General features: G+C 43.4%; 1 protein-coding gene across 2 annotated transcripts in view; it reads left to right on the top strand.

Annotated features, from left to right (window-relative positions):
* Positions 1 to 13,703, top strand: part of ST6GAL1 (ST6 beta-galactoside alpha-2,6-sialyltransferase 1) — a 78,019-nt gene that overhangs the window by 30,701 nt on the left and 33,615 nt on the right. Inside the window, exon 1 of one of the 2 annotated variants that reach the window (XM_032482534.1) lies at positions 8,658 to 8,807. The exons of the other annotated variant lie outside the window; for it this stretch is intronic. The gene's annotated coding sequence lies outside the window, so the exon portion shown is untranslated. Of the gene's footprint in view, positions 1 to 8,657; positions 8,808 to 13,703 lie in introns of those variants that run through there. 2 annotated transcript variants of the gene reach the window in all.

Below are 13,703 nucleotides of genomic sequence, written 5' to 3'. Positions count from 1 at the left end.
CCCCAAACTCCCTCAGATGACCAGGACTTCACTTCTCTTAAATATAAAAACACTGGGAGAACCCTTGAGCTTGAAACCCCTGAATCTCAGCAAGGCCTGGAATCTAACACTAGGTTCACGAGAAATGGAGAGCAGAGAGGAGTGAGTTAATACCCTGAGGAGGTTGTCAGCCCAATTCAGTCCATGGCCTGTTCCACAGGACAAGTGACTTAGTTTTTTTCAACAAATATTTTGTTTCTTTTTCATGATATATAAGGGAGTAGGGGAGCTGTTACAGATAAAAGAGAGTTAAGAGGGGCATATCATCTAAACAAAATGTGCCTGCCTTGTTTGGATCTTTATTTAAGAAATTTAGTGTAAAAGACATTTTTGAGAGAATTGGTAAAAGTTTGAAAGTGGAATGGATATTGGGTGACAATGGCAGTGTGGTTGTGTGTGTGTATGTGTGTGTGTGTGTGTGTGTGTGTGTGTGTGTGTATTCCCACATATTTTCTGGAAGAACCCAGCATGTGCGGGTGGGGCAGTTAGTATTAGAGAGTTCAGCCCCACAGACACTGATCTGAGGGCCCATGGTCTCAGTTCTCCCAAGGATGGTACATGGCTAACACTATTCTAGATGCCAGGGGGAAGATTAATTCATTACATAATGGATGTCTTAAGACAGTAAGGCTTAATTTTTTCATGAAACCCCAGTTGCGAAGAGCTGGTGCAGGGAACTGATAGGAAGTCTGGCATTTGCTTTAAATGACTCCAGGAAAGAAAGGGGGTGGAGGAGAGAGGAAACCAGATTGGCAAAACGTCGGTAATCCTTGGAGCTGAGTTTTGAACACTGGGAGGTTCGATATGCTATTCTCTGTCCCTTTTTTGTATGTGTAAAAACTTTCCATACTGCAGACTTTTTTTCAAGATTAGGAGGAGGTGAAATAGTTTTTTTTTTTTTTTGCTGAGGCCTATTTTCTCTTCTCTCTACGTCTCTGTGGGGTGTGGGGTGTGGAGGAAAGAGGGGTGGGCCTGTTGCTTGGGAGGAGCGTAGTGGTGATTCAACCCTCCTTAATAGGCCTGTTTTGTTCCTTCCTCCTCGGCTTACCCCCACCTGCGGAGTGGAGCAGACTGGTCTTAGTTGGTAAGATTGGGGGAGATGCCGGCTGGGGCTTCTGCTGCTTGTCCTGGGGAGAGGGTGTCATACAGAGAGGGAGCTGATGGAGTGTGAAGTGCCTGCTTTCTGCCAGGCACCTGTCAAATTGGAAGGCAAATATTACTACCAATACATGTCTGCTAAAGGCATAAGGTTGAAGACAGTGGCAAATAGCCGGTGATTTTCCTCTGCCATGGCTCCGCTCGTCCTGAGTTCAGAGCTCTCCTTACTTGTTCTGAGTGGCCAGGACCACTGCCCTATCTGTGGTGGGCACTCAGGACCTTCCCCCACCCTCCCCGCCCCTGCCAGAAAAAGTTCTGTTCTCCACATTTTTTGATAACCTCAGGGTAATGTACTCCGCCGTTTCATAATCTTCTCCATCAGTGCCTGCCTCTTTGGGAAAAGATCTAATCTCTGTTAAGAGACCCTTTTTTTGCAGCCTGGGTCTGGAACAGTTGGGGCAGGCAGGAATGAAGGCCCCTTTATCTTCAGGACTTTGATCTGGGCAGGATTTCCCCCTCCCCACCGTTAGCCTGGCAGCCGGGCCGGTCCCCAGGTAAACACTTGTAAAGGCAGCTGCGAAGTCTCCTGGCTTCCTTTCACTCACTTCTTAGATTTGCCAAATACAGGTTGGTTTCCGTTGCTTATTGTGTTTCTGACTTTTTCCTGTCCTTTTGAGTAAAATTGTGATTTGTCAGAAATGTGTTGACACAACTCTTAGTGTTTTGACCTCTGCTGGCTCCCGCCCATAGAGCCCAGCGGCCAGGAGCTGGGGGGCCATGAGCGGCAGCAGCCTGCACTGCCTTTGCCCACAACCGTGGGGCGTCAGCCAGCAGCACCCCCAAAGCATGACCGCTGCTGCAGGGGTGAAGTGAGCTTTGCCCGGTTACAGGAGATCTCCTGTGCATAAATCATTTAGCATGTGGTAAAAGGGCCATAATTCTTAGCCAAAACAGTGATGAAGTCTGTTGTTAAATTGTCAGCACACCCCTCAATTACTATACTTTTCCCATCCTGGATCTTGATAAGACTTTCTCATACTAGCACTGCAGATCTCACTTCGAGTAACATTGTCCTAAGCTCCGTGTTTCTCAGAGCATGGTGCATCGATGGGACCACTTGGGTCAGAATCACCTGGGGTGCTAAATGCAGGTTTCTGAGCCCCATCCCAGACTGCTTGGATCAGAATGACTGAGGTCGAATTCAGGAATCTGCACTTTAACAAGTAATTTTAATAATGTGCTCTGAATCTGATCATCATCCTTCTGTGCAATGCTGCCTCCCCTCTACAGATTGGAGATGATAGAGTAAATAGCAAAGTGAGTGCAGTGTTTTATTCTACTGTCTCCCAATCCCAGCCCTACTGTTTTGTCTTTGTTTCCAATTATTAGGGACTTCCTTTCTGTAGAAACTCACGGGTGGAACCTGCTGCCTGAACTCATTTTAGTGCCCGTCAACAAACATGTTTTGAATGCAAACTACAGACTGGGTAGAGGGGAAACAGACCACAGGGTGCCCACATCCAGCAGAGAGCAAGTGTCGCTGGAGCAAAGTCCAGAGCCTGGGGGGCTCTGTAGTGTGTGGAGGTGGGAGAAATGAAGACGGACCAGTCACAGAGGCTACTGAGACGGAGTGACCAGTAAGGTAGACAAAACCCAGAAAAATATAGGTTTTGGAAGCCAGAAGGAGGAGACGACCAACTGTGCAAAATGCGGCTGGGGGGCTGAATGAGATAGACTGAACACTGACCGTCTGACTGGCAATATGGAGGCCACGGTGGTCTCTGGGGGCATGGCAAGAGCAGCTTCGTGGAGGTGGAGGCGGCCTGATGGAATGGGTTCAAGTGAGAGAGATCGGGAACAGTGACTCTAGACTGTTCTTTCAAGGAGTTTTACTTTAAAGGAAAGAAGAAGGGCAGGGGCTGGAAAGTGAAATGAGGTCAAGAGATTTTGTGGGAGGGACAGGAAAATGGAGCTTACTTAGAGCTCATGCAATGGCTTAATATTTGACTTCATAATGTCATTTATCTTTTTCAGTTAATCCCTTCAGTAGAAAAGAAACGTGGTCTACCATAACCGTTTTCTTCAGGCTCTTCAAGCTCCCCCAATTCCAAATGATACTGTCTAAGAAGAGTCTACAGATCACTCTTGTTCCTTACGTAGCTTAATTTGAACATATTTGGAAAAATTACATTGCATTTTTTCGTATTTGCTTTATTTTCTGGCTGAAGTATTTTAAAGTAGATTTCATCTCTACTTCACATGCATAGGACTTTTTTTTTTTTTTTAACATAACCACATATATGATCATAATATAATAATAGGCCTAACAAAACTAACAATGATTTCTTAATATTGCATAATACCCAGTCTATATTCAAATATCCCCATTTGTCCCCAGTGCTGTTTTGTTCATACTAAAGGTCTGCAGACTGCATGTGATTGTTTTGTCTTTTAAGCCGTTTGTTTTTCATGCCCACTGACTTGTTGATGAAACGAGTTCAGTTGTTCCGTAGAATGTCCCACTTTCTGGATTTACCCGATAACTTACGGTGTCTTTTAACTTGTTCTTCTTTCTCCTTTATTTCCTAAAAACTGGAATTGCTTATAAAGACTTGATCAGATGCAGGTTAAACAGTTTGGGCAAGAAGTTTTCATAGGTGATGCTGTGTCCTTCACATTGTCTCCCATCAGAAGGCATAAACTGTCTAGGTGTCCCATTGTGAGTGATGCTAAGACTGATCACGGTCCGGTGGTGGCTGCCTCAATGAAGAGAGGTTTCCTTTTTTTAAGATAGGAGAAATAATAGCATGACTATATGCTGATGAGCATGATCTTTGAGAGACGAATACCTATTGAAGTAAAAAGGATTTTAAAAGAATGTCCTTAAGTAGATAAGAGTGTGCAGGATCTAGTGGATTAATGTTGGATATTGCAAGTGTTGGGTGCAGCCAATTTACTTGCAGTAACAAGATCATTTGGGCATAAATGTAGGTATGGTGGATAGCTGTGGCACAAAGGCATGCATGTGGAAATCCTATTCTGGTAGCTTCCTTTTTTCTCTGTGAATAAGTAGCAAGTTCATCAGGGGAGGGTAAGGATAAGAAGGAGTTTTCAAGGGGAGGAAGCCATATGGTCCTCTAGGAGAGTAATAGAGGAACTGTCTGGAAAAATAGCCTATGATTGCTTGAAGCATTAAGGAGCTACTTGCAGTTCGTGATCATGAACTTGAAGTGAAGTCAGTGAGCATCATTGTGTGATACTCTCTAGCCATGTTCAGCTGCATGCTGGCAGGTGTGGAGGAGGACAGAGTTGGATTTAACCAGAATGGGGGTTTCTCCAATCCTGTGTGATAAGAGAGGTCAATTGAGTGATTGACCACGGAATTTAAGCTGGACAGGAAGGGAAGGGGGTATGAAGGAAGCGAGAGACAGTGAGATGGTGGTAGAACGTTGTTGGACTAAGCTGCAGAGGTGGGAGTCATGGTGAGGAAATGACAAGATCAAAGACAGGACCTTGTTACCGAGGTCACAATCATCGGAGTAGAGGAGATCAAAGAACTGAGAGACCAGGGGACTAGAATAAGTCTGTAAGTGGATGGAAATATCACCAAGAGTTACGACAGCAATAGTGTTGGAGAGAATGATAGTGAGCCAGGAGCTCGAGCATTCAAGGAATGAAGAGCGTCCTGGGTGGAGGAGAAGATGCAACAAGGCAGGCAGGAGGTGGTATGGCCCGCACAGGGCTGCTGCCGGGATGAAGTGAGGGGGTGCACGTGAAGTTCCCACCAGCACTGAGCACAGGCTCAGCAAGCGTTCTTGGTTTTCATTCTGAGTCTGCGGCTCCAGAGAGCAGAGCTTAAATCACTGGGTTTATTTTCACAGGGATGTTGATTAATTTTCATTTTAAGACCTTTCTTCTTAAGAGGCATGCTGCTCACACAGCCACATGTGACCTGGGGAGGTGATGAATTTCTCGTTGCTCAGTGTATCCAACAGACAGAATGAACTTCTGGAGTGACAGTGCCGTCTGGCGGACTCCAGTAATGGAAGGTGATGGCTGGGTGGGTGGTGGGGGTGACTGTAACAAGTGAAGGATGTTGGGAGTGGGGAGGGGTGGTGTTGGAGCTAACTTCATTCATTCATTCAAATGTGATTGGGCACTTCCCGGTTATGGCACCAAGCCTGGCTAGATGCAAGGGACGAGAGATAAATCTTAAAGGCTGGGACAGACCTGCAAACAAGTAAACATCATGGAGTCTGAGGAGAGCACAGGCCTGGCAGAGTCATGATGATCTCTTCAGAGTCCGGGGCACTTGAGCTGGTATCAGAGGCTGAGTGGTCCTGGCCGTGTGTGAGCAGGGCGGGAGAGGACATTTCATACAGAAGGAACTTTATGTGCAGGCTGCAGATGTATGAGAGAGCATGGGGCATTTGGAATGCCACAGCTGAGTTACTCTGGGCAAATTACTCATCTTCCTTGTCTCGGTCTCCGCATTTGTAAAATGCAGATAGTAATGGTATCCATACAGAGGATGGTGAGAAGTAAATGAAGTGAAGTGGATGGTGTTTGTCACTGGCCATATTGCAGTCCCTTTGGATGTATTATCTAACTTGATTATTTAAATAATCCCATGAGATAGGCTCCATTACTATTATTCCCATTTTACAGATAAAGAAGCTGAGTCCCTGGGGTTTGAATAGCTTGCCCAAGGTCATGGAACTGGTGAGGGGCAGAGTTTGGACTCTTGCCCAGCTCAGTCTTATTTCAGAATTCTCAGTCTTAACCACTAAACTACCCTCAGTGCTCAGCACACTGCTAGTATTCAATACTTGGTAGCCATAATGGTCGTGAGTGCTAAAATTTCTCCCCCAGAGACTTGAGGGTTCTGTTACCGCTTGCGCACCTGGTCGAAGGTCCCCTGCTGTTACTGTCTCATGAGCATCATTGACTATTTTTGGAAGGCCCTCATCGCCTCCGGTAGATAGAGATCAACAGTTGCACTGCTTTTGTCTCAATCAGTTGATTTTGGGAAATCAAGAGTGGGGAGTGGTTTTTAAGCTTAGAGGACGAGATGTTCCGAGCTGATGCTGTTGATGTGAGGGAGGAAGATCTGGGTTCGCTGTACTCGTCTGATGTCTGTGCACTGAACCCAAACAAAAGTCTCATGTGCCAGCAGCTCACAGCACTGAGGGGACGGCAGCGAAGCAGCGTGTGCAGGTGGTGGGGGGTGGTCATCCACAGTGCAGTGGCTGCCCAGTGCTCTCTGTGAGGGTGCCAGGAAGAACGCTTTCCATCAGTGGTGCCTGAGGTAAGGCCTCTTAAGGGCTGGCAGTACTTCTCCCATTCATTCACTCATTCATGCATTCGTTCAACAAATAGTTACTGAGTAGCTACCATGTGCCAGGCATTCATTTAGGCACTGAAGGTAGGGGTGAAGAAAGGCAGCACTTACAGAGTTCACATTTTTAGTAGGAACACACAAATGGTAATCAGATAAGACTATGAATGTTTGCATAATTACAAACTCTCATGCCACAGAGGAAACTTACAAAACATGGAAAGAGGGCTAGCGATCAGAGACATTTTTTGACTCTACCAGGAGGCTGCTGGGAAGCCAGGGCTTCTCTAAATTGATAGGGAGAGCCCTGAATTTTCTGACAAAGAACAGAACAGCACCTCTCACTTTTGCCCTGTCCATCATGCCCAGGGCCTGCCCGCCTGTCATGAAAAGCTTAGATTCCCCCAGCCTGAACCTCACACTTTCAAGAGAAGATTTCCTCGTCGTGCATGGGACGGAGCCAATGTAAGACCACGGTGGCTTCCTCTTAGTTCTGTTAGTGCTGCATCTCCGAGGACAGGCTTCGAGACCAGCCCAATATTGAGTATCAAGCTGATATGCGAGGCTGAAATGTGTTTTCAACACAACAGTTTTGCCTTAATTACTCAATTAATATACCCAGAATGATAAAGGAAGTCAAACTGAAAGATGAGAATTTAACCTCCTCTCAGTTTGCTTACCAGCTGTTTTCAGGTCTCAACCATGTACATTTTTTTTTAGCTACTTGGACAGGCATAACTTTTAGTCATAATGATGTACGCCCAGGTGACATTTTGTGTTTCACTTTTTTGGTTCCAATATTTTAAGCATTTTCTTTCTTGTTGCTACTTAAATTCACACACAATCTATCTGGTGGACGTACTATAGTTTAACTATTTCCCTATTGCTGGAAGCTTAACTGTTAACCTTAGATTTTACACCATTATAAGTAATTTTTAAATTGAAAATGTTTTTTCTTTTTGCCCGTGTGTATTGCTTTATAAAACTCCTTCTTCATCCCATTAATTCTCTTTCAGTTCTCACCACAACTGTGTAAGGTATGGAGTTACTTTACACGTGAGGAAACTGAAATATGTGATCGTTTCTCCCTTTGAATTATTTACTCAGTTTTATTTCTTGAAAGTACAATAACGTGGTTAATAGTCATGAGCTCTTAATTCTGTGGCCTGATTATTTTCTTAAAAAGTTTAAGTAATTTCTACATCTCCCTTGAAATACACTTTTTTCATTACAATCTGGCAATGAGTATTACTATTTTGAAAACTGCTGGGTAATGTAAATTCGATAAACTAGTATCTTAATGTTCCAGTTGCCTCTTGGTTTGCTCTTAAGAGTAATCATGACTTCATACGCTCATTAATTGTGTTTTCTGTTTTGTAATGTATCTGTTGGTGTTGATTGCTTGTTTATTTTGGGCGGCTTGTACTGCATGAGGCGTTTCACACCTTGTCTTCTTTTCCTTTTTAGTACAGTATTTTTTATTGTATGGAAGTTGGACTTTTCTTGCCACTGACTCTATTAAACTTTTTCTTTGTTATTTTTCTGCATTCCATTAGAAAAAAGAAAGCTGATAAAAGCTAAAAATAGAACTATATTTAAAAGTTATATTTTTATAATTTTTTTCCAGCTCTAATAGTAATGCATGTACATTTTAGAAATTTTGGAATATACAAAAAAATTATAAGAAATGAGAACTCCCATTACTCATTATTCTACCATCCAGGGTATGTTATTTGGTTTTTTTAGTCTTTTCTTTCTCACATGTAAATTTTTTAAAATGTATTTTTGCCCTGAACTTCAGTTAACATTATACTGATAGAACTTTCACATATCATTAAATATTTTTTTATAATAAATATTTTTTTAAAAGTCTGTCTAGCGTTTCTTTAGGGATGAATCGAGTCCTCTCTCCCCCAATCTGCTACTTCTGTGTGCCCAAACCAGTGCCTGAACTATCCTTTCTTCCCAGATTTATCTGTGTCCTTATCTTGTATTGGACTGTTTCTGGGCTTGTGCTGTTCGTGGACCCAGAGCACTGCACCTGTAATAGGGTCTTGTCTCTCTTTTTCTGAACCCTTGGGGCTTCCTGGATTGAGCCATACCAGGGCCCCACTGGTATCCAGCAGAAGTGCCTATCTACCTTGTTAATCTTTAACCCTGCTGAGAAAAAGCTCTTTTTTTTTTTTTCCCCTTTGTCGATGCTTTTTGATGTCTGGAGGAAAATAATCCTTGGCCTCCAGGGCCAATAAAACAAACATCCCTCCCGCAGAGAACAGTGCTAGTTCCTGAGGACCTGGGGCCCCAGCAGCCCCGGGGGGCTAACCAGAAGCAGGTGAGGAACACCTGGCGCTGCGGGACACGGAGGCGGCACAGGGGCACTTTCCCGGGTACAAACGGTGTGGTGGGGTGGCCACAAGGAGCCACAGGGTGTCAGTGGCTGGCTGTAGATTTGCTGTTTTCTTCATGTATTTTATTTTATTTTTTGGTCCTGATTCAATGAGGGGTGGCAATAGGTGGTTTGCTTATTTCTAGAAACTATAAATATAAGATCTGAAGTTATTCTGTAATTCAGTCCACTGTTTGTAAATAAGCACCTACAATAAGCCAAGCCCTGCGTTTCATACTGGGCACGTCGTGATATGTAGCCCAGGGTGGGAGCCTGACTTTGGCTGGGAGTTGCTTTCTGTTGGTTCAGTGTTGGCTTGTTCTCTGTTGGTGATAATGTGAGTTGTTGTCATATTCTTCTGGAAGCCTGGTGGACGTTGTAAGGATTCGTCGAGTCCCACCAATGCAACAGTCCTTTATTGGATAGCCACTGTGTCCCAGGCACTGCACTGGGCACTGAAGTTTCAGAAATGGGCCAGGAGGGGTTTCCCTCTAGCAGGGGGTCTGCACGACAAGCAGGCATTACTCAAAAGTAGGTGGGAGCAGCTCGGGGCAAGGACAGTGCTGACGGGCAGGCTGGCTCTGCAGGAGGCCAGAAGCAGAAAGATAAGGCTACCTGGTTGCCAGGCAAGAGATCGCATCAAGGCAGAGTCCTAGAGATGTTAAGTCAGTCTGCGACTGGGAAATTCAAAGCTTGGTATGTTTTCCCAAAGAATGTAAAGAGAAAAATTGACCACTCCTTTCCTTCAGTTTGGGCTGCTTAGATGAACCATCTTCCATCCGTGTCTCTCTCGAGTGGCTTGACAAATGAGAAAGGACGTTGGAGCTCTAAGTGCCTGTGACGAGAAGCTCCAGCCAGCTGGTGGACTTGGAACAGTGGGTTCAAGAGAGTTGGGAGCCCAGATTACATGGGCTCTGAAGGCAGAGGCTGTCTTAAAGTTGTAGGACTCAATGTTTGGGGGAACTCTTCTTTCCTGGGAAACTCAACCTTGGAGAGTAGGTGCTGACAAGAAGCTGAACAGAAGCCCTTCTGAGCCTCTGCTGAATGAGACCATGAACTGGGTTCCACCTCCCTACCTCCTGTCTCATCTCACTCCTACACATGAAAGTTAAGTCCTACCTCTACCATTTCCAAATCACTTGTGCAACTTGGAAAATTATTTCCATTTACAAAACCTTAGTATCTTCAGCTGTAAATGGAACTGATAAAATTAGCTATGCTCATTTCACAGGGTTATACTGGGTCTCATAAACCTAGTGACTGTGAAAGGGTCACCTGAATGGTAAAATAGTATACATGAGTTAAGTCTGGTAAGCACTCATAGTGAGGGTGTTTTTTGTGTGATTGTCTGATTAAGTTTTCTCTCTAGGGACGCTGATTTCTTTACTTCTTTTTTTTTTTTTTTTAACATTTTTTATTGATTTATAATCATTTTCAATGTTGTGTCAAATTCCAGTGTAGAGCACAATTTTTCAGTTATACATGAACATACACATATTCATTGTCACATTTTTTTCTCTGTGAGCTACCATAAGCTCTTGTGTATATTTCCCTGTGCTGTACAGTATAATCTTGTTTATCGATTCTACAGTTTTGAAATCCCGTCTAGGGACCCTGATTTCTGAATCCTGGTTGGTCAACATGGGTTTTTCACTGTGCTTTATCACAGATTCCAGTCCTTTTAGTCAGAGAGATCTGGGTTGGAATCCTGGTTCTGGCACTGATGAGCTACTGGCTTGCTTGTCAATAGCCCTGTAACCTTGCTAAGCCTCTGTTTCTTCATTTTCTCAAGTGGGGTTGTTAATGTCTATTCCATAGTGGCATAGCAAAAATTAAATGAGATAAAGGAGGTAAAGTGCCTACTGTATATAGTAGGTGCTTCTTAAATGCTACTTTCCCTTCTTTTCTAGTTTTTCTTCAGCTGTCATAGAGTCCTGTGATTCACTGTGTTGGGTGTCAGGGGAAATTGAATTGTTTAGTTTTCTGATGATGCAACAAGCCCCTCCCCCATTTCATAATCTCATGTTTGAATTCTCCCTCTGTGTACATTTCATCCCTTCCAAAACTTTAGCAGCCCAAGGCAGGAATCCGTCCTCCCCAGAGCCACTTGTTCCTGAGGTCTGGGTTAGTGGGAAGCACTGGTTGGCACTTCCAGTGGATTCCAAGAATGGTCTGGATGTCACTTAATTAAAGAGTCTCAGTGAGGCAGGATCAAGATGGTGGAGTAGGGAGACACTGAGCTTAACCTCCTCTCATGAGCACACCAAAACTGAAACTACATATAGAACAGCTTTCTCTGAGAATGACCTGAAGACTACAGAATAGCTCTCCTACAATTAAGGATATAAAGAAAAAACACAGCAAGGCGAATAGGAGGGGCCGAGACATGATCACTTCAGGACCCTCCACCCCCTGGCAGGTGCCCCACAACAAAAGGGGACATCACAAACTTGGAGATCCTCCGTAAGAGCAAAGGGTTCAAGCCCCACATTGGGGGCCCTAGCCCTACGGACCAGCATCAAGAAGATGATCCCCCTTAACTGGTTTTGAAAACCAGTAGCCTTACAGCTGGGAGAGCTGGAGGGCTATAGGAAACTGAGACTGTGCTCTTAAAGGGCTTGCACACAAAATTACTTGCTCCCAGGCCCAGTGCAGAGGTAGTGGATTGAAAAGCACCTGGCAATCTAGCCAGCCTGCCAAGACCACACCAGCACACCCCCTAGCCTCCACCTGGCTCCTCCAACTGTCCCCCATGCCAAGGCAGCAGCCCCTGGTGCACCCTGGAGAAGTCCTGGCACATGCCAGGCTGTGGCTCTAGTTTAGCTTCAGAACCCCCCACAAGGTGGCAATCACTGGTGCACCCTGGGGACAGAGTAATATGTTCCAAATGAAAGAATAAGATAAAACCTCAGGGAAAAAAAAAAACCCAATAAAACTTAGATAAGTAATTTATCTCATAGAGAGTTCAAAGCAAGGGTCATAAATATTCTCACTAAAGTCAGAAGAATAGAGGAACACAGTGAGAACTTCAACAAAGAATTAGAAAATATAAAAAAGAACCAATCAGAGATGATGAAAACACTAACTGAAATGAAAAAATACACTAGAGGGCATCAACAGCAGATTAGGTGATACAGAAGAATGCATCAGTGACCTAAAAGACAGAATAGTGGAAATCACCCAATCAGAACAGTGAAAAGAAAAAAGAATTTTAAAAAATGAAGATTGTTTATTGGAGCTTTTTAAATAAAGGCCATTTATGACAAACCCACACCTAACATCTTACTCAGTGGTGAAAAGCTGAAAGTATTTCCTCTAAGATAAGGAACACGACAAAGATGCTCATTTTATTCAGCATAGTATTGGACGTCCTAGCCACAGCAATCAGACAAGAAAAAGAAAAGGAATCCAAATTGTATGGGAAGAATTAAAACTACCACTATTTGCAGATGACATGATTTTGTATTAGAAAACCCTAAAGACTCCACCAAAAAACTATTAGAACTAATAAATAAATTCAGTAAAGTTGCAGGATACAAAATTAATATACAGAAATTGTACTTCCATACTAATAATGAACTATCAGAAAAAGAAATCAAGAAAAGAAAACCATTTATAAACCACATAAAAAAAACCCCAAAAACCTAGGAATAAATTTAACCAAGGAGGTGAAAGACCAGTACTCTGAAAACTATAAGACAACAGGCACATAAAAAGATGCTCAGCATCACTGATCATCAGGGAAACACAAATCCAAACCATACCTCATACCTGTCAGAATAGCTGCCCCCCAAAAAGGCAAGAAACAACAAGTATTGCCAAGGATGTGGAGAAAAGGGAACTCTCGTGCACTGTTAGTGGGAATATAAATTGGTGCAGCCACTATGGAAGGCAGTATGGAGTTTCCTTAAAAAGTTAAAGATGAGCCACCATATGATTTAGTGCTTCAATTTCTGGATATTTATTCTAAGAAAACAAAAACAATTCAAAAGATTTATGCACACCAATGTTCATTGTAGCATTATTTATAATTAACAGCAGCCAAGATATGAAAGCATCCTGAGTGCCCAACAGATGAATGGATAACCAATATGTATTTTACATATATACACACACATATACGTACATACACAAACACACACACCCAAACATGATGGAATATTACTGAGCCATAAAAAGAATGAAATCTTGCCATTTGTGATATGGATGGACCTAAAGGGTATTATGCTAAGTGAAATAAGGCAAAAACTGTTTTCAGGTATATGTGGAATCTAAAAAAGCAAAACAAACAAATATAATAAAACAGGAACAGTTTCACAGACATGGAGAACAAATTAGTGGTGTGAGAGGGGAGGGTGTTGGGGAGATGGGTAACATAGGTGAAGAGGATTTGAGGTACAAATTACCAGTTATATAAGTCACGGGGATGTAATGTACTACACAGGGATTATTATCAATAGCATTGTAATGACTCTATGATGCATAATCTATAAAAATATCAAATCACTATGTTTTATACCTGAAACTAATAAGTCAACCGTACTTCAATTAAAAAAAAAAGTCTCAGATGAAGGACCTGAAGTTCAGGTTGAGCCACGGCCCGTGTTCCACTCTGTCATTGTTCGCTGTCCCTTGTTGCCTCCTCGTGGCCCTCTGGCCTAAGGGGCTGCTCTCTAGCCTCTGATCAGAACATCTCCTGTGCCTTTACATTATCTAGTTCAAAGCCTGTTAACACCATTTACATTTGGTCCTCCCAACACTCGGTGAATGAGACAGGGCAAAGATGACTACTCTACAGAAACTGAGGTGCAGAGGGGCTAAGTGACTTGCCTAAGGTCACCA

This window comes from Camelus ferus, chromosome 1, assembly GCF_009834535.1.
Source record: "Camelus ferus isolate YT-003-E chromosome 1, BCGSAC_Cfer_1.0, whole genome shotgun sequence".
Lineage (NCBI taxonomy): Eukaryota > Metazoa > Chordata > Mammalia > Artiodactyla > Camelidae > Camelus > Camelus ferus.
Note: the sequence above shows the minus strand (reverse complement) of the source record. Positions and strands in the feature narration are given on the sequence as shown.